Source organism: Microtus oregoni, unplaced genomic scaffold, assembly GCF_018167655.1.
Source record: "Microtus oregoni isolate MIOR12 unplaced genomic scaffold, Mior012 000000F_ref0000247, whole genome shotgun sequence".
In the NCBI taxonomy this organism is placed as follows: domain Eukaryota; kingdom Metazoa; phylum Chordata; class Mammalia; order Rodentia; family Cricetidae; genus Microtus; species Microtus oregoni.
Genome location: NW_024543059.1, coordinates 50,317,901 through 50,340,360, shown reverse-complemented (window position 1 = coordinate 50,340,360; position 22,460 = coordinate 50,317,901). Strand labels below are relative to the sequence as shown.

The 22,460-nt window shown below is 41.5% G+C and overlaps 1 pseudogene; it reads left to right on the top strand.

Moving 5' to 3' along the window:
- Nucleotides 1-1,983: 1,983 nt before the first annotated feature.
- Nucleotides 1,984-16,617, top strand: LOC121465141 (annotated as a pseudogene).
- The last annotated feature ends 5,843 nt before the right edge of the window (nt 16,618-22,460 follow it).

Here is a 22,460-nt window from a genome sequence, read left to right as displayed (position 1 = left end):
AGAACAGTCTTTCCCCAGAAAAGAGTATTCCAATTGATTACCTAATACCAAGTGGTCAGTCCTAAGAACATACACATATAAGTAGTATTATACAGACTAAACAGGTTGCATTTATATATTTAGGTGTATGTGAAGGGTTGGAGAAAGGAGAAAAATTATGTAATTATATTTTAATTTCAAAATTATAAAAATTAAGATGCAAGATTATGCAGCAAAGAAACCAATTCTAGTGTCAACCACGTGCTCATTTGGGACATCTCCAAAGTCAGGCACCAAATTAAGTAAGAAAAAGAAACTCCTTAAGTACTCTTGAAATGAGAACTGAACATTGACATCAACTTGGGCAACATGAAGGTCTTTGGTCATCTTAACAAGAGACTGGGAGACAAGGAGTGCATAGACTCCATAAATAACTTCTTCAAGATTTCCATAAAAGGATGGGCAGTGAGATCTTAGTTGGAAGGAATAAGTGGCACTGTGGGATGGCATCTTATGCAAGTTTACAAATGCTGTGTGTTTATGCAAGGGGAAAACTCATTACATGGGAATGGCAGTCGATAAGTCAGTAGTACGCATGTTACAGGCAAGGGGTCCTGGACCCAGAACCCAAATGAAGGGCTAGGAAAAGGTAAGAGGGAAAAGGTAGCAAGTTCGTGGATTTTGTGTCTGGGAGAACAGGAGATTGTTTGGATCAGAAACCAGGTCTCCTACTGTGGACCTAAGGGGAAAGACAAACAGTTGAGGATAAGAAAACTCCTGTCTATGTTGGAGACGAACTGACTAGGAAAAGATACTGGGATCCACATGTCAATGTTTTCCCACATCATTAACTTCACTAAGTCTCTCAATCTGTGCCTAGTGAACAGACTAAAATACCTGAGGATGAACTCCACCTGATCCCGTTTCTGACAAAGAGTGGCTAAGTGTTGATCTTGTTCACAAATGCACCACTATGTTGAGCACTGTCCCAATAGCGTTGAGGGTCAACAGATGAAGACACCTGAATCTACAGCTTTCGTCACAAATAATCTCACCACAAACATTCTCCTTCTCACCCTATTCGAGCAGTTTGTAGCTCCCGAGCAGTTTGTGTTTTTAAAGATATGTGGCTGTTTTTAAGAGTTTCTCTTGGCTTACACCCATCTATTTTTAATTAGCAAAGCATTGTTCTGAAGTGTCTAATGGAGAGTTTGAAAACTTAAGAGCTTTATGAACTAAGAAGAACATCTTGCCAAAAACAAAATCAACCCAAAAAATGAAAAGTTTGGGTTGACCTCAAAACGTTATGCTTTCAAGAAAAAGAATGTGCAAAATTTGAAGTTCTAGCTTTTCACATTTTGACATTAAACATGTAAAGATTCTAGGTCAGGACTAAATTAATAGCATGAAAATTTGGAGCTGAATCCAACTGCAAAATGCACTAAGGGATTTTTAAGCCAGATCTCACTGAATGGTCTGCCTAGCAACCATATTTTTCATTTCAATTTGTTTATTTATTCATAGCAATAGAAATTCTGGTTTTACTCGGTTTCAAGCTATTTCTAAAGAGGTCACAGAAATGGATGGCTTTGTGTGTCTCTCGAGAGAATAGAAAATCTGCTATTCTTCAACCAATGTAGGATATTAATCTTATTTTTCTCATAAACTCAATAAACAGAAAGATTGTGGTTTGGGAAACAAACACGGAAGTGCAAATAAAAACAAGGAAGCCCCCTGCCTACTAAGAAGGTGCTGGGAGGGGGGCGTTCTGTGGGTTTTTCACATATTTTATGATTTTCTTAAAATAAATTGTTGTTTATTTGTTTTGTTTTTTGGGGGTTTTTTTTGTTTGTTTTTCGAGACAAGGTTTCTCTGTAGCAATGGAGCCTGTCCTGGAACTAGCTTTTACAGACTAGGCTGGCCTTTAATCCCAGCACTCAGTAGGCAGAGAGGCAGGCAGATTTCTTAAAATAAATTTTAACAGCTTCTTCTGAAAAATAACAAATGGCAGATGACGCTGGTGCAGCTGGAGGGTTGGGAGGACTCGGGGCCCAGGATTAGGAGGCTGTGGTAGCTTCCATGGAAGATGGAGGATTCGGTGGATGGAGGATTCGAGGTAGTGGTCGAGGCTGCAGGGCTCATGGAGGTAAGACAAGGAGTGGATTCCTGTCACAAAGCTGGGCCTCCTGATTAAGGATTTGAAGATCAAGTCTCTACCTGTTCTCCCTGACCACTAAGAAACCCAAGATTATTGATTTTTTTTTTTTCCCCTGGGAGCATCCCCAAAGGATGAGGCTCTGAAGATCACGCCAGGACAGAAGCAGACTAGGGCAGCCCGGCAGACCAGGTTCAAGGCTGTTGTTGCTATTGGGGACTACAATGGTCATGTTGCTCTCCATGTTAAGTGCTCCAAGGAGGTAGCCACTGCCATCCGAGGGGCTAGCATCTTCGCCAAGCTTTTCATTGTCCCTGTGCGGAGAGGCTACTGGGGGAACAAGATTGGCAAGCGCCACACTATCCGTGCAGAGTGACAGGCCTCTGTGGCTGTGTTGGTTTGTCTCATCCCTGCCCCCAGAGGCACTGGCATAGTCTCCGCTCCTGTGCCCAAGAAGCTACTGATGGTGGCCGGTATTGATGACTGCTACACATCAGCCAGGGCTGCACTGCCACCCTGGGCAACTTGGCCAAGGCCACCTTTGAAGCCATCTCTAAGACCTACAGCTACCTGACCTCTGACCTTAGGAAAGAGACTATGTTCACCAAGTCTCCTTATCAGGAATTCGCTGAGCATCTTGTGAAAACCCACACTAGAGTCTCTGTTCAGAGGACCCAGGCTCCAGCTGTGGCCACCACATAAAAAAATTAACAAATGACATTATGGGATGAAAATCTACAAGCAATATTATGGATTTGGAAATATAGAATTAGCTACTTCAAAAATGCAATAAATTACTATATTGAAAAAATACAGATTTTTATAACATTAACTTATTGGTAGTTACATTTTTTTAAATTTAATACACAACAGAATTCACCCTCCTTGATGCAAACTCTGAATATATATGTGAGGAAATATACAATTTTGTGGCTACACTACCATCAAGATAGAAAATAGATCCATCACCTCGGAGGTGCGACTTCATGGCCAACCAAGTCCCAGTTCTGGAAACCACCGGTCTGACCTTTGTACACACAACTGGCTTCATTCAGAAGGTCATGTGATCAGGCATACACACCACAGGGTCTTGTGTGTTCAGCTTTTCACTTGATATAAAGCATCTGAGATTCTTCCATATTGTGGCATGCATCAGTCAGGGATTTTCCTTTTATTACTGAGAAGTTTTTGTATAGATGTAACTATTGATTTTCCATTGATTGGTTGAGTTGTTTGCATTTCTTAGTGATCCTAAACAAAACTGCTTTAAGCAATTTCATCTAGGTTTTTGTGTTAGTCTAATTGCTTCCTTTTAGTCAATCAATACATTCATTCATTTATCCACCCACCCATCCATCCATCCATCCATCCATTCATCCATATTATTGGTCTTTTGAGACAGGGTCTCACTATGTAGCTTCCTACTTAGGCCTCCCAAGTGCTGAGACTATGGGGCTGTGTCACCATATCCTGACAGGAAATACTTTTAGTACCTGTCGCTCAGGCCATACCTACACTTTGGTTGTTACCACCCTTATATACATTTAAGTCATCCTTATATCAATGTAAGCACAGACTTCTCAAATTCATTTTATTCAGAAAATAAAATCCTCAATGCACATAAAGTTTGCAGTACTTAGTTAATTGGAAATTTCATAGATATCAAATATATACTCGAACATAATATTGTGAACTCTTCAACAGCTTAGTCAGTGTGAGGGTCTACTGTATTTTAATGGTGATTCTAACTCTAATTCTCAGAACTTAATTTAATGGTTCTTCTGGTTCTAGGAAACCACGTCACATTAAAAAGACATAAATATTCAGATATCAAGTTCTAATAACAATTCAAAATGTTACTAATTAAAATCAGTATTAATTTTCTTTATCTTTCTATTTCTAGAAATAGGATCGGGATTTCTCCTGGCTCCACGGTGTTTTCAGGCTTACTGAAAGGACGCAGTCTAAACAGCCATCTATGGTGCAAGACTAAGCAGTAGGAATGGAGTTCAAATCAGAACCTGAGGGAGCGAGCTGTGTGGTGAGGTAAGGGGACAATATATTGTCCTTGAAGAAGAGATGGAAATTGCCTCTGAAGTTTCAGCTCATGAGAAGGCAATTTAGATAAGTCCTTTGCGCCATCCTTTTTCCTGCCTTCCTGCAGCCACAATGAGTCACGATGCTCAGGAGTCTCTTTGGATAAGGCAGAGCACAGCATTTGGTGTCTTCTCCACTGACAAGACCCATATGATTTATTACACAATACCACTATTAAATTTAGAGACCATTTACAGAGGACAAAACACTAATGAGTCATGCCCAAGTAAAGTCATGTGACTCCATCTGCACAGCAGACTAGTGAAAGTCAAATGTCGCCAACCTCACTCCTCAGTGAGTGTCTCTGTAAAATAGGGGGACTGCACTTCTAAAATCTTCCCCAAGCCTTACCATACCACATATGAGGGAAAACATGCCCAAGTCTGTTGTAGGGAGGCCGCTTGTTTGTTTCTGGCTGCCCAGCCCCGAAATAACCACACAGAAAACATATTATTTGCAATACTGTTTGGCCAATAGCTTAAGCATACTGCTAGCTAGTTCTTATATTCTAAACTACCCATCTCCATTCATCTATGCATCACCATGAGGTCGTGGTCTACCAGCAAGGTTTCAGCAGGCTGCTGCAGAGGCTTCTGTCCCTGACAGCTACGTGGATTCTCCTGACTCCACCTTCTTTCTCCCAGCATTTAGTTCAGTTTTCCCTGCCTATCTAAGTTCTGCCTTGCTATAGGCCAAAGCAGTTTCTTTATTCATTAACCAATAAAAGCAACACATAGACAGAAGGGCCTCCCACACCACGTGTTCAGGTGAAAAATGCTCCTACATGAAGCACACGAGCAGAAGCATAGCCACACTGTTTCTACTGCCCTGTTCCCTGCCCAGCATTCTCCCTGCCCAAAGACACACACCACAAATGTGCACAAAGTCACCAATGAAATGTTTATTTGTAACCTGAGAATATTTGGTTGCTGAGACACTGGAAATGAAACAAACAGAAATTGTGGAAATGAAAGAATTAATCCATCAAGTAAAAATACATCAGAAAGCATCATCAACAAGCAAGACTAAGAGAAAGAGCAAATTCCAGAAATGAAGGGGAAAGTTGAGAGAAAAGAACATTAAGATGTTATAAAGAAAAACAATTATACAACATGAACAAAACTTATAACAACTCTGGGAAATATCCAAGAGATCAAACCTAAAAATCAATGGAGTTAAAGAGGGGATGAGAACAAAATGGAAGTTATAGATAAGCTATTCAATGAGATTATAGAAGAAACTTTCCAACCCTCGAAGAGACAATGGGCCTCCAAACACAAAGGGCACTCAGAATCCAAAAGACAGGACTAGAGAAGAATATCACAGTCCAAACTTCAGAGCTGCTGTATAACTAACTTCCTGGAGTAATCTACTGAGTTTTGGTTCACCGTTCATCTCTTTAACACCCTGTTGTGTGTGATACATGTGGTGATACATACCTGTAATGTCAGCACTTAGGAGCCTGAGGCAAAAGGGTTGACAGTTTGAGGTCAGCATGGCATATACATACATACATACATACATGTGTGTGTGCACGTGTGTGTGTATCAAAAAGACAAAAAAATGAATAATCTTTTTTAAAAAACTTATTGGAATTCTTGATCCTTCTATTTAAAAATGCACAAAATGTTAGCGGATTCCCCTGAACCTCTCTCTGTGCCATGGTGTAAAGAGTCTGATTGGGCGTAGTGGGACGTAAATTTTTAAATACACAAGGGATGGCTTATCACAACTGATGCTTATCAGTTCCCTAAGCACAATGCGCAGTAAACATTTCTCTACAGCCTGTGTACTCCATCTTCCTCAGACCTGGTCTAGAGTTACCACAGGTACATGACTCTGCTCTTTCATCTGAAATCCTTTGCAACTTTCACATCTCTGTAATAATTCTTGGATTCCCTTGTGAACTTGCAGCCTCTCTCTTCCAGGGTTATTTTACAAATTTTCATCTTTGTTTGAAACTATTATTTTAGGAAGAAATTCAAGGTATCCTGAAATATGCTCAAGAAACATTTCCCAATTGTGTTAGCCCTTCTTTCAGCCTTTTTGTTCACAGTGTTCTTGAGGAATAGAATGCCCTGACATGAAACCTAAGTTGTCTCTTTCATCTGAGGGGAATCCGGTCAATATGGTAATTATCATATTTCAAACCATGCATTACAAAGATCCTGGTTATATATATCCCTATACAAATTAAATTTATATGTCCTATTCTTAGGCTCCCTAAGTGAGCTAAGGTATATCTTTGAATTATTTCCTGAAAATACTGAAAAATATTCTAAGATGTGAATGGAAAAATACCTACAAAACTGCAATTAAAGATTAAAGCTAAAGCGGGTGCTAGAGGTCACCAAACACCCCGTTTTACAATAACGAAACTGGGGCCTAAGAAATCACAAAGACTTGCCTGAGGTGAATCCCAGGGGAGGCTGTGAAACACAGGACTGTTGAGGTTCCTGGTGCACTGGCACTGGGCTTCACCTGCTCCAGTACCATGAGCGCAGAAGAGTCCACAGTGACGCTGATCAAGTGCCCCTTAGTCAGGCTACTTTCTACCCAGTGCCTCCTGCTGCAGAATGTTAGTTTAAGACGTGTTACATTCACTCATGCTGTGGAATGTTTGTTTATTGATGCACAGATAGGCTGCATCTGTTTAACTCTGTAAAGCTATGCTACCTTGACTGCCTAAAGCATCTGATTGGTCTAAAAAAGAGTTGAACAACCAATAGATAGCAGGAGTGAGAAATAGAGGCAGCTGACAGGCAGAAAGAATAAACAGGATGAGAAATCTAAGGAAGAGAGTGAAGAGTGAGCTAGAAAAGGAGGAGAGAAGGACACCAGGGGCCAGCCACCCAGCCATACAACCAACCATGGTAAGAAGGGAAGATGGATAGATAGGCAAAAGAAAGGTAAAAAGCCCAGCCACCCAGCCATACAACCAACCACGGTAGGAAGGGAAGAAGGATAGATAGGATAAAGAAAGGTAAAAAGCCCAGAAGCAAAACGTAGTAAAAGAGAAATGGGATAATTTAAGTTAGAAAATCTGGCTAGAAACAAGCCAAGCTAAGACAGGCATTCATAAGAATAAGTCTCTGTGTATTTGGGAGCTGGGTAATGGGCCCCCAAAAATTAAGAATAAAACACTACAGCCTCCAGCCACTTAGGCTACTCTCTGAAGAGGATGAGGAACCAGGGTCAGCTTTCCCACTGAGTCTTCCCACATTCCTTTTTATCATTAACACATATTCGTTGCACTTATCAACTAAAATATTTATTGTCGTCCTTTTTAAAGCTCTTAACTATTACTGGAAACTATAAAATAAAATAGAAATAAACATATGCACTCATTGGAGAGAGCTGTTGTTTTTCTCTCCAAGTAGCCTATAAAATCCCAGGTTTCCTAAGTGAGTAAAAACTAAAAACAAAGACGAGAGATTTACAAAACGATTAACATTCTTGTTGGTTTATGCTGCATCCATTAGCTGTTTATCTTTTCGATCATGACCCGGTGAAGAGTTGTGTGATGTCTTCCTTATTCCCTATGGCTCCCCCTGCAATTCGGTTGTGCAGCCTCTTCAGACTTAGTAGTGGGGAGAGCTTGGAAAAGGTGTTAGATAGAAAGTTGGTTTACTGGAACTCATGGGGTTTTCATCAAACACAATCAGCTGCCTAGTGTGGAAAGCAGCAGGCCCCTGATGTGGCCCAGGCCTGCCTTTATTAGGCTGCTGTTACACACCACATATGAAGATGTAATGGCCTCGTCTAATGGTAACAGCGCATGAACACAGAGCTGCTGTGAGTCCCGATTAAGACCCAATCCAAAGGCTGCACTCCTACTATCTATCAGATATCAAAAAATTTCATAGCAACTTTAATGTATGTAATCTAATGCCCTAGAGTAACTTCCATAAACCATTTCGGACATACTTCCTAACTACCATCTTATCACCTTTTCTTAGGACACACAAAATCCATGCAACAGTTGACTCCATCTATACACGGTCTCGGGCAGCATCCATTAAACATTTAGTTACTGGAGGAGACTGAAATTTCCTGCCTGGCATCTGATTGTGGCAAAAACAAAAAGAAAAAAAAAATTCCTGACAAGTCATTAAGCATCGGATTGACCAGAGAACACGGTCAGACCTTTGGTAGGGGATAAGTACCAGTAAGTGCACAACAAGGACTCCGTGTTAGCAAGGCAGAGCCAGGACCTGCCTAGTTAACATAAGCCTGGCTCTTGAGCCTTGGTATAGCTCTTGTCCCGGGATGGTTTTCACCATTTGCTGTATAACATTTAAAAGAAAAAAAGCCTCACTTCCTTGTGTAGCAGCAGGAGTTGTGACCCGAGCACCCATGCACAGAGTCAAGTCCTGACCCTCCAGAGACACATGACGTCAGGTAATGGGCAAGCGACTGCTACAGGAGGATCAGCGTTCTGGACTTCACCTGTGCAGGAAACCTTAAGTTTGGACTCTTGAAATTATTTTATCAAATGAAGTTATGCATACACACATTCTATTTGTATGTGTATTTTAGACGTTAACTTTTTCAAATAAACTGCTAATTGTTTATAACTTTGGCTCTTTTATTTTTCATTTTAAATTACTTAGAAGGACCAGTAGGATGACCTAGATGGACTCCCATAAGCAAGGTAATCTCTGAAGACAAAAGATAAGGTTTGCCAAGGCACTGGACTTGTTCTGTTTCTTCTAAATGTTCCATCTAAGCCAGCGCTAAGTACAGGAAGAAACAGTTCTATGTTTGTTGAAAGTGAAAGTGGGGAGAGGCTGGAGAGATGGCTTAGTAGTTAAGAGTGCATACTGCTCTTCTAGCACCAACATCTGGGTGGCTGACAACCACCAGCTCCTGGGAGTTCAACTGGGCAAGGAATATAGAATCAGAAAATGAATGAAAGCTTGGAAAATGCTCTCTGCTTCTCTCTCTGTCTGTCTCTGTCTGTCTCTCTCTCTCTCTCTCTCTCTCTCTCTCTCTCTCTCTCCTCTGTGTGTGTGTGTGTGTGTGTGCATGCACACACATGGAGTTGTATGATATGAGCAGCATATATGGGGAAGGAGGACTGAATGCAGGTCTTCCTAGCACTGTTTGCAGGGAATCCTGGCAGCCTGTAATTCCCTCAGGTGTCTGGCCATCAGCAATCCTCAGAGAGATGATCAAGAGGTCAGTTTTGACAGAAAATGCTAAAATTTTTGGATTGTCCATATTACTTCCCATTCCTGACAACTGTTCCTTTTTAAAGGCCAATTCTAAAAGGTCAAGGAGTGGAAATACATGGCCAGAAAAGGCCACAGCGGGGCTTTTTCCATAAATGCTGCAAATTAGTGCTTCAGGGTCCCAGTGAGAAAGACCTTTTAACTTTCTCTGTTGCTGACATCAGGATAATAACTGTGGGAAGAGTGCAGAAGCGGATCCTGTTTTCAAAAAGAAAATTGAAGCTTCAGGGAGAAGAGGAAGGATCCTCTTATATTTTCCCACAATTGATGGACAATTGTACTGGAAATGCAGCTCAGCAAGGCAAATTCTCAGATTAGCTAAGGAATGAAGTGTGTTTTCCCCAAACCATAGCTCCTTTTCTATGTTCCCCTTTCTGAAGCCTTCAGATAGGTCTTCCGAAAGGAAGGGGTTTTACATTTTTAGTAAATGTTTAATATGTTTAATTCTATTCAATTCTCATTTTAACACAGCAGAGACTACACTATTTTAAAATACTAACAGATTACAGTCTGCTGTCTGAGAAATACTTGTCTAGGACAGGAGCAATAGGGGACAGAATAAAAGAGCAGACAGGCACCAAGTGACACTGGGTAAAGTGACACCAGGACCCACAAGTATCCCCCGACCTAGTCCTCTTGCTAAGGCATGAATCATAAGAAGCAAAGACAACACCACCACACCATTGTTCCCAACCAGCGACAGTATTCTCCAGAGCAGCTTGTGACTGAGAACCGAGACCAGAGGAGCTGGCATGGGGAACTTACAGGGGCAGTTCAGGAGATGGATGAGTGTGACCTTAGGCAGCAGTGTCAAGAGTCAAGACGTCTTAGGGAGACGTCAAGAGTCATGGAGGGAGAAAAGTCCTGGGAATGACGGCGCCCTAGGAATTTCACAGCAGAGAGGAGATTTTGATCGCACAGCAGCCATCCTCACCTCGTCAGTAACTGAGTTCAACGCGTGGGGGTGGAGAGCACAGCTGATGGTGGGGGCTCGCGGAGATGGGGGTGAGGCTGGTCTTGGAGTTATGAGCAAAGGTGTCAGGGAAGCCTCTCCAGGTAACTGGGTGGTTCTGAGAGCTCACTAGAGAGTCACAGGCAGGGACTCAAAGGAACACAGGGGCAAAGTGGCCGCCAGAGTAGCAGCTACTCCCCCAGGCTAACTGGGATCAAAATGGAAGAGGCAGACTGTTGGTTCCAGCGACTACGTGAAACGGAGTGAAAAAGATCACGAAGCTGGGGTCAGTCACCACACCTGCAACAGACCTTGGCATCAACCCGGAAACGGGTAGAAGTGGGTATTAAGAGACCCTGAGAGCCAAATGTACTTGGGTAATGAGGTCTACGCGGGGTAAACATGAAGACAGACCCACGGGAAGAAGGGAGCAGGAGAACTGGGATGACTATGGTGCCGCCAGTGTCGTGAGCAGTGTTCCAGAGTCACATGTAACAGACCTTCAGATCAGTCTTCCAAGAGTTTACATTTTTGGAAAATACATTTAATACGTTTACTTCTATTCAAATCTCAGTTTTATACAACAGAGACTATTTTAAATACTCACTAACAGCTCACAATCTGCTATCTGAAAAAAACTGGTCTATGACAAGTGTGATAGAAGACAAAATAAAAAAAATCAGGAAATTGAGGACCCCATGCCCAGAGTATTGAAGTGACCTTGCTCAATGTGATATAAGTTTCCATGAAGCATGATAGAAATAGGGGTTAGAAAAAAATAAATGGTCAGATATAAAACTTTATAATACTTACTTTCTATGAAAAGATATCCATAATAGATGAATGAATAAATTAATGAGCACTATCCTTAATCTACTCTGAATCTCTTGAAAGCAGGCATCAGTAAATACATTAAAATTAATGAATTAATTAATCTGATATCTATTCATTGAACAAATACTAGAGAGCTTTTTGTAGGAACAAAACATAATTTCTAGTGGGCTGGAAGAAATGACTGAGAGGGTCAAGTGCTTGTCACACAGTGTGGTGGCCTGAGTTCAGAGCCCTGGCACCCACGTGAGGCGAGGGGCAGTGTCTGCGGCTGGGTGGGGAGCAGAGGCAGGAGAATCCCCACAAGCTCACAAGCCACCTAGCCTGGAGTGCAAGCAGTAATACAAGAGACCTTGTCTCAAACAAAGTGAAAAGCAAGAATCAACACCTCAGGTTGTCCTTTGACCTCCACATGTGCCCTTTGGCACTTACATGCCCACTCACACACACACACAAACATACACGTGTACACACAAATAATAATATAATTTCTACTGTACTCTGGACATGTGTAAATACATAAACAAATGTGGAGTCACGACTTCTAATAAGAGTATTAGCGAGCTATGGGAGAACGTGAACGTGCAGTGATGGGCGGAGAGAGAATTAGTGAACGTTTTATCTTCCCCGACCTTGGCCTTGTCCCAGCTATGACTGAGACCTAACTTCACTGGCCCAACAGCTTTTCCATTTTTGATCACTCCCGTTTCGTCCAAGTGTCAACACTGTTGTGAATTTCCTCTTCAAGTGGAATTAAGGACACTCTCCCCTTTCTGACTTGAATTCTTTCTTACGAGTACATTAATGGCAACTCTTGACTCCCCCACAAGGAGCAGTGTCATCTGCAGTCTCCAGAGCACAAAAAAATGAGGTCAGCCGTCATGACCCATGCCGCTGGACCCAGCATTGCTGGACTTGCCCCCTGAGCTGCTAACAGTGGCAGGCCTTCTCGCTGAGGCAACACCATGTGCACAGCATCTGTCTGGGACTGAGGAGCAGCTTGTGGTCATGAGACAACAGCTCTGAGAGACCATCTGGCAGTGGTCCAGCCTGAGCTCACATCTATGGCTACATTTGCTTCACATTCCAGCCAAATCACTTAGCACCACTCTCTTGTTTTCATTCACAAACCCTACTGAGAGTCACTGGCTGTAAAACACAGGAATAAAGAGATGGCTACACACTGCCATCCCTTCAATGCCCTTGTATGTAATGGAGGAAGACAGAAGTCCTGACAACACGTGCTGTGGGAAACTTAATGATGAAGGTTAAGACAAGATAAGGACACCAGAGAAATAGTGCACAGTCTTCTAAAAACAGCCTTCCACAACCTCTGCAACACACGCCATCTTTTGACAATCATTCATATACACACACACACGCGCGCGCACACACACACACACACACACACACACACACTGACCCTCTAACAGCCTGCCCAACCTCTGAGACATACACCATCTTTTGATAATTATTCACACTTTAAGACACACACACATTGTCAGGCAGTGGTGGTGCACATCTTTAATCACAGCACTTGGGAGGCAGAAGCAGGTGGATCTCTGTGAGTTCAAGGCCAGCCTGGTCTACAGAGTTCCAGGACAGCCAAAGATATAAAGAGAAACCCTGTCTCAAAAAGAAAAAGAAAAAAGACACACACATAAACACACACACACAAAAGGAACATTGCGAGTATTTATTTTTCATAGTTTGAGTTACACAAATAGGAACTTTCTCTTTCCAAAATAAACTGCTGATTATACTGAATGTGCTTTTTAAGTCACCTGACTCCCTCAATCCCCTAAACCCTCCATGTAAGCCCAGATAGCCTCCCTGGTAGGAGGAACTCCTGGCTCTTTGAAATGATTCTGTGTGCAGGGCATGTCAGAGAAACAATGGGAGGAACTGCAGCAGGGAGCATTAAAACTCAAGATCCTCAGCCTCAGCTGCTTCTACCAAGCACATTTGAAATATTCCAAAGTCACGACCCACTACTAAATTAAAACATAAGTGCACGAGAAATGCATACAGTTTGGTGTCAATCAAAAAGAATACTAGCTATAATAAATGATTTTTAGAAAGAATTACGAGTAAAAGTGTTGCCAAGGAAAGAGTCATGGAGTTTTTAAACATCTTATTTCAGTGTGCGTCCCTGGTTGAAACCACTAATGGAAACAGATCACTTTAACCTTACTTTTTTGGAATTTTTCCGAGGTGATTCTACTCACCTGATTTGATTAATCACCAAATCAGAAGAGGAGTCTTGCTCATTTCACTCACCAGCCTTCACCACTTCACCGACAAACCATCTGACTGCCGTATGTTTGAGCTCTGTAATGAATACGCCCCCACACCTGGCATCCACCACTGTGGTACAGCCATCAACAAGGCAGTACTAGTTGAGCATCGACTTTGTTACATGCTAGAGTGGCATGTTATTTGTGTTTTAATAAATAAAGCAAGTTTGCCTGAAGATCAGAGGGCAAAGCAGCCATACTAGTCAGACATACAGGCCAGGCAGTGGTGGCACACACCTTTAATCCCAAATCACAGGAGTCAGAGGCAGATGGATCTCTGTGAGTTCAAGGCTACCTTGGGCTACACAAGACTGAATCTTTCTAAAAGAGAAACCGAGCTCACACAAAAGTGATCCCAGCATTTGGGATCACACGCCTTTAATCCCAGACTAGGGAGGTGGGACAGGAGCAATATGACTGGGGGAGAAAGAACTATAAAGGGGAAGAGAGAGGAGCTCATTGGAGCGTGGAGTTTGAGGATTCGTAGAGACAGAATCTCACCCTTTCAGTCTGAAGATTTGGTAAAGGTAAAAGGTCTCTCTAGTGGTTGGCTGCTTTGCTTTTCTTATCTTCATGTTGAATCCCAATATCTGTCTCTGGGTTTTTACTATTCATGCTACAACATGAATAATAAAGGACTCCCAGTCTTTTAAAAACAAAAGGTTAACTGGATAGAGAGTGGGAAGTATATATGGGGATGTGTGAATACCAGGACAGGAAGTCAAGGAGACATGGGGATGTGTGAATACCAGGACAGGAAATCAAGGAGACAGGTACAAGTAAAGGGACCAATATCTCAGGCTTCCCGTGGAAATGATGCCTACAAAGAGCATGGTAAAGTAAACACGGATTATCAACTGTCAGCTTTTTAAGCATTTACCAGAAGTAGCCACAGATGAAGCTGATTCTCAGACTTCCTGCCATGAGCTAACATACCTTGGCAAAACCTTACCAATGTCTAGGAAAAACAAGAATGATGACGGCAGCCCCAGGAAGGCTGCTTTAAGGTGGGTCTATTGAGGTAGATTCTGGATGGTACCAACTGATGACAACAAATGGTGACACTACAGAGGGCTAGTCTGACCAGTCCAGACGGTAAACATAAGACAAACCAAAATATAACTAGATCCTTCAACATCCAAGTGAGACTGTGCACAATAACAATGAGACTAAGGGCCTGATTAAATATCTGCAAAACCCAAAAAGATATAAATACTAAAACCTAAATATAAAAATGTTTGATTACTTGAACATTTATTTTGAATAATATACCTTGTAAAACCATAAATTACATTAGATATACTACTTTCTCCAACCTCAGATTTTACTGTGATTTTAATTATATTCTAATTCTTTGAACATTTCTTAAATTTAGGTAATTACTGAGCACCATAGCCACTTTTTAGGACACAATAATTTTACCTGTATTGATCAAGACTTTCTGGTGAAGTAAAATGAATGGGAGATTTTATAAATATATGATGATTAATAGGTAGGTAGGTAAATAGATAGATGATAGATGGGTGGATAGTAGATAATAGATGAATGGATAGATAGGTAGATAGATAAATACATGATAAATGATAGATTATAGATAGAAGGATGAATATAAAGATGATCGATGACAGACACTGATCGACAGATAATTGATAGCTAGTAGACATATAGAAATAGATGATGATGGTGATGATGATGAAAATGATAGATGATAAATAGATAATAAATAAAAAGATAAATGAGAGATAGATAAAAGCATGAGAGCCGACAGATGATAGGTAACATAGACGGTAAGTAGACAAGTAGGTAGATAGGTGATAGATGAGAAATAAACGTATAAATGATTAATGGGGTATAAATAATAGACAGAAAATAGAGAAATGTATATATCATACCAAGGATCCCTGCCTCCTAATGGTTTAAGTCCACCCATGCAGCCTCTTTGAGCTGAACATTCAACACACTTCACACCTGTACCCTCTTCTCCCCAATTTATTGCCATGTTACCACTCACAGAAGCAGTAAGAGCTCCACAATTCTGTAAGCACTAACCAACTGATTCTTTTTTCTTTTTTTCTTTTTTTGGATTTTTGAGACAGGGTTTCTCCATAGCTTTTTGGTTCCTGTCCTGGAACTAGCTCTTGTAGACCAAGCTGGTCTCGAACTCACAGAGATCCGCCTGCCTCTGCCTCCCGAGTGCTGGGATTAAAGGCGTGCGCCACCACCACCCGGCCCAACTGATTCTTATACCCGGTTTACTGCCAAGTTATCACTCACAGAAGCTCATATGGAAAAGTAAACAACCCAAGACACCTAACTCTGTTCAGTGAGAACAAAGCTGGAAGAATGGAACTGGTTAACCAGTCAACTTCAAGACTTACTAAAAGCTACAGCCAACAGGGCAGTGTGCTACTGGAAAATGAATAAGCAAACAGACCAACAGAATACCCCGAAACTCAAGTGAACATGGTACAAACAATAACATGTTTGTGTATGCCATGGCACTGGGAAAATTCTTAAGCAGAATTTTTAGCTTTATTGGGGAGACATTTCAGAGCGAGAGGAAGAGAGGAACTGATGTGTTTTTTTTTTCTTCACAGGATATTTGATGAGCAACTGACAACAGCTGAAGCAAGCAGCCAGCTAAGAGCCCCAATAACTGTAAACGAACAGTTACAGCTATAGGTAAACTGCCCACAGAAGTTCTGCTGAGAGCCATTATACAACAGGCAGGATCAAAGGAAACTCAACAGAAAGCATGTCACTATAGACGCAGCCCTGGAACCAAACTCACAAGATCCAAAACTGGAGTAATGGCATTGCCCTTCTATATATGAAAGGCATCCTCTTGCTAAAAATTACTTAAAATAGCACACGTTATACTGTACTCTTTCTACTTTTTATTCCCACAAGGCACTGGAGAGAGCTATTGCTACAGGCCACTTTGCACAAATGGTTATCCAGAAACTGTCGGCACAGCTCCACCAAAGATATGCAAAGCAGGTACTAACGCTAGGCAGCAAAGGGCCACTGAAGCACAGGAGTGACTCTGTTAAAAGGATGAGCACAGCCTAGACGTGAGGTTATGCTGGCCATGGGGCACATAAAAGCCATCTCCACCAGACCTTCCAAACACGCGACATATCTCAGACTTTCACTATTCCCTCCCTTCAATGATCACCATCACAGACACCTGAGCTAAGAGCTTTGCTGTTTCTGTGTTATTCACTGTTGTCCTGAATCCAAAAGCAATGTGTGGAACAGAGTGGAGAAAAGATGTTCACTGAAGGTAGCTTCAATATCATGAAAAACTAAGTGCCCTGATGCAGGTCTGGTGCTCTGTGATGCTCTTGCCAACCTTGTTGGAGTACCTATGGCCTTATTGGAAGAAGTGTCTCATATATGCTCAAGCCACACCCAATGTCTCAGGCCACTTCCTGTTGCCTGTGGGACAAAGAGGCAAAACTTTCAGCTCCATCTCCAGCACCATATCTGCCTGAACGCTACCATGTCCCACCGTGATGATAATGAACTAAACCTCTGAAAATGTAAACCACCCCAATTAAATGTTTTTCTTTTATAAGAGTTGCCATGGTCATGGTGTCTCTTCACAGCAATAGAAACCCTAACTAAGACACCTAAGACACACACACTTTTTTTTCAGAACAATTCCAAGTTCTTATTGTGATTCCCATTAAGCAACTGGAAAACACTCAGTCTTCAAAAGTTAACTTCCCTGAAAATACACGAAGAATGATACAAAAATTAGATGCCTGCCCACAGTCCCATCAGCTCATCTTCTTGTGTACGCACAGGACAATCTACTATTCCACAACCAGCTTATTCCACACAAGGGCCTATAGCAAAGAGAAATGGTGGATGGCAAACAAAAACCACTAAATAACATTGCAATAAAAGCCTCATGAATATGCATAAGCCATTTAGAAATGCTGGCTTAGTACAGGAAAGGCTGTGCATTATCTGTTGTCATCCCATTAGTGGCGAGCTGTTGACTCTTTGATCTCCACAAGGAAACTAACATGACTCTCCAGCAAATCCCCATGAACACCTCTCAGAAATCCAGTCCTGAAAAAGATCAGTTTAGGGATAGACTGTTTTCCAAACAGTTATGCCATAGTCATTCTTATTTTATAGCTGATATTATTTTTCTAGTAGGTTATGAAAGGGAGAAGTTTCTATGTTTTTATTGAACAATCTCAATATGCTTTTAAGCACTGGTGAAGGTTAATGTCTAAACAAAGTATCTTCTGGTTTATCAACTATTTCAGCTGCTGCAAACAAGAAAGATTTCTGGGCTTCCCTCAGGAACAAAAATGATAAAGTACGACAAGAACTGTGGTTCAAAGAGACGTTCAAAGGACACACTGAGAACAACATCCAGGAGTTGGGTCCACTCTTCTGCAACTTTGAAGTCTCACTTGGGGAAATTAGTAAGAAAGGCCAGGAACAGCAAGAGAAATGAGAATCTGGGAGTTGGTGTTTGATGATCTACCTAATCAATTCAGTTTGCTAACCTTTGCCAAAAGATAATCTAAAATCTTTATTCGGAGTGACAAGATACTCACAGCAGGTAGGTCGTTTTGTGTTACATTTGCTAGTGGTGCAGAAAAGGGAGTTATTTCATTGTATATTAATAAAACCTCAAGGTTTCCTCTCATAAAATATGCCTGAAAGTAAACCTAGTTAGGCAGTAGGAAACTTCAATATTGTCAGGTCTCATAGCACCTCCCATTTATCAATGATCAGAAGGAATAAAATGCTCAATTCCTTGGCTTTTACTTGTTTTTGGAACTCTCTTCCTTGAGGGCATTCCACTTGCTTTTGTGCTTCTACCACATCCATTTCTCAGTTTCTGGAGGAACTACAAGGTTGCACCAGATATGATTACCAGCGTGCTAGATTATCAAAAGTTAAGGTCCCTCGAGTTTTGTTCTACCTTCCTCTCCCAGAAGCTTATTAGTAAAATAATTCAAAAATAGTGGGGGGCTGGAGAGATGGCTCAGAGGCTAAGAGCACTGCTGTTCTTCCAAGAGTCCTGAGTTCAACTTCCAGTAACCACATGGTGGTTTACAACCATCTATAATGAGATCTGGTCCCCTCTTCTGGCCTGCAGGCATACATGCAGGCAGAACACTATATACATAACAAAGAAATATGTTTTAAAAAATAGTGGACCTTGAAACCAGCAATTTCATGAACACCAGAATTATGTCACTAACAAAAAGCCTTGGAGGGAAATTACTGCATCTAGCTGTAATCTACTGTATCTAATTTCCAAGGCCCCAGCTTTCCCTTCACAGGTGGATAAGGAAAAGCCTTCCTTTCAGTGAGGCATTGCCTCCAAACAGTCTCCAGAAGCCTCTGTCAGGATTTCGTTCTCCACATGCCATGAAGGCTTTCAACTGATCTGGGAAATTTTCCTATGCACTTTCATCATCCTGAATGTATTACATATACATTCTGGATCGGCTCAAAGCTAAATTATTATTCCTAATTAATAATCACCTAATGAGGACAATTACCAAAAATCAGCTCAGTGACTCATCCCTCATCTGCTCATGATTTTGTTCAAATGTCACACTTTTCCAATAAGGCGCCCTGATGACACAATTTAACAAAAGAACCACTCAGCACACACAATATCTCTTCCCGTATTTTCCCCCGTGACATCTGTCACATTCTAAGAGCATACTGTCAATTTTCCCTCTTCTCCGTCTGTGTCACTGAACTGCAACACGACTCTACCTGTTCACTGTTAAAATTCAAACCCAGAACAGGGTTTGTCGCATATCAGATGTCTGGTAGATATTTGCTTCGTCAAATAATAAGTGAAAAAAGATTGACTTTCTATCCAGAAAGCTTGGTAGAAAAGGATAGGTTCTCGAGACCACATAGGTTCTCAGTCAGCTTAATCACAGAAGCCCAGATGAACTGGCAAGCTTCTCAGGTCATTCCATACAAACCCCAACAGGAAGCAATCCAGATACCAGCAACGCTGGGCCGATAATACCAGAGAACTGCTTCTTGAGATGAGGAGAGATGGCAGGCTAGCCACAACCTCCTCGACACTGTATCTACTGAACACCAAGGAATCCCTACCCAGAATTTGACAAAGGATCCCAGTTTATAACATGCAGTCCTTCTTTCTCAAAGAAAAAAAAAATATGTCAGGAATTTTCCTAGTCAGCAGTCGACGTAAATTCTTTGGCTAACTTTACCATGAGGTTAGTGTGTTAAAACTGCTGATCTTATGGAGCTCTCAAAAAAAATAAAAGAGGAGTATGAAGATGAGCGGACTAAAACGACCTCCTTTGCGTGAGCAATCTCCCAGGGCCTGTTTAAGGTTATTGGTAAAAATCAATAAATCAGTATAAGACTTTGGTCTTCACCAACATTTAAATTATAATGGATTAGTTAGATCTAATGATTAGTTTGTGTTACTGCTTTTAGAAACTAGAAGAAGGTGATTTAATTCAAACCATTTATTCAGAATTGAAAGATTTCAGGTGAGCATAGAATTCAAACAACAAAGACTAAAAACATAAAAAACAAATAACATAAAAACCTAATATAGAAGCATTGCAATCTCAAGAAGGAAAATTGGAATTTATAAAACATATTTAAAATCTCCATTCATGTATTCATTCAAGAAATATTTATGTAGTTCTTTCATGTTCTATATCCTGGCCATCTAGTAGGTAAGTCACCTGCTTCTTAGAAAATAATCCCAACAGATAATCGTAACTAGTGGTCAAGTTAAAAACCCCATAGGTAAGTGCCAGCCAATCCAAAAGCATAAGTAAATAAATTAGAAGGTAGTTTTATGATTCAAAGCAAAATGAATAATGGCAGCCTTGTCCCTAAATTAAGTGAAAATGATTTAAAGCAAAGTAACTCAAAGTATTAGTGCAAAACTGCTATACAGAATAAGACTAAAAACAGTGCATATCTCCCACAAGCACAATAACATGATTCCTTGTGAGTCATTACGAACATTTCTTGGCCTGTAGCTCTGTCATCAGTTCAAAACTTTCTTCACCATGTGTGAAGAAGCATTTCGAGAGGAGGGGCCAGCGCGGAAAGCAGCACGGAAGTCCTCAGACCTTTCTGGCCCTTCTCCTCCCTACCTACACCCTGATCTATTCTGCACACGCCCTATGGGAGCAGGGAGCAGAATCCACGATTTTCAGCTCTGGACTACACCTAGTTCACTGCTAATTACCGTTATAAACTGGCTGTGAACCGTGGCACTTAAAACTTTGGCTTCCTAGTATGCAAAGTACGATAACATCTGGCCAGCTATTATCTACGTTTACATGAAGAAAAATGACCTAAGGTACATGGTAATCACCCACTGAATTACTACAGGAGCAATGTAAGTCCATTGCCCATGTTTTCCTTCCCGACAGTCAATGGTGCAAGCAAGCGGAATGTTGTTAATAAAGTGTCATCAAATATAAATAGAATCTCAATCATTTTACCTAATTATAGTGAATTTGAACAAAACAAATTTTCAGTTGGCATTGTGTCAAGACCTCTAGAAATTAAGGATTATTTAGAGCAGGGTTACTCAACTTGTAGGTCGTGACCCTTTTGAGGGTCAAACAACCCTTTCATGGGGATTTCATATCAGATATCCTGCATATCAGGTATTTAAATTACAATTCATAACTAGCAAATTTGCAGTTATGAAGAAGCAACAAAATAATTTTATGGTTGGGGGGTCACCACAACATGAGGAACTGTATTAAAGGTTCACAGCCTTAGAAAGATTAAGAACCACCAATTTAATTATCTTTAGAAAAATGCTTCATGGGTGGAAATAAAGCTCAGGAGCAGAACACTTGCCTAACGTGAATGAGGCCCTAGGTTCATTCCCAGCACCTAAAAATCTCTGTTCATACTCTACATTTTGTTTGCTATTTGAGCTGACACGGAGTAGACAATCTAACCCATCCCCCTTCTATTCCATGTAACCTCTCCTTTGATTCAACACTGAATTTACATATGTGCAAAGCATGTCCATTTGCTTCTCAAGATCAGTGCATGCAACCTATGCATCGTGGTTTATAATTTGGTATCCACTTGGGGCTGGAGGGATGGCTCAATGTTCTGGTCTTCCTGAGTTTGACTCCCAGCACCCACATCAGAAGGTTCACAACCAGCTCCAGGGGAAACTTGACGCCTCTGTGGGTACCTGCACTCACAGACGGACACATACAGACAGTTAAAAAAAAAATAAGAATATATTTTAGATGATTTGGTATATCTTTTAAAAGTGCGTTTTGAGTCCCAACTAGTGGTGTGAGGCCAACTCACTCTACAACGCTTGTAGCACTTGTAGCATCTGAGGCAGGGAACCTGCTTACCCTTCAACAGCCCGCCATCATCTGAGGATGGGAATCCGCCAAGACTTCCGCTCAAACTCCTGGTGGCATCTGAGACAGGACGCCACCTCCGTGTCTGGCATCATGGATGGTAAGCCCAGCAACTGCAGCCATCTGAGGTAGGAGCGCGCCGAGACGCGCAGCAACTTCCGGTTGCTGGAAGGAACAAGACTTCCGGGTCAGCGGTCAGCGCCAGAGGCTTCGCCCCAAATCGCTATCCCTACCTAGCTCCTCCATCTCCATCTGAGGTAGGAACAATATCTAGATTTTCACCCCATCTGGAGGGGGCCTTTGGAGACTTGTTGCCCAGCTTTGCCTGTGCTTCGGAAGGTGTCATACGTAGGTAAGTGGGTCATACTTACGTTTCCCATCATGGCCTCGGTTGTGCTGGAACTCACTCTATAGACCAGGCTGGCCTCAGACATCCCCCTGCCTCTGCATCCTGAGTGATGGAATTAAAGGTGTGTGCCACCACGCCCAGCTAAAATAAACCTTAAATAAAATGAATTT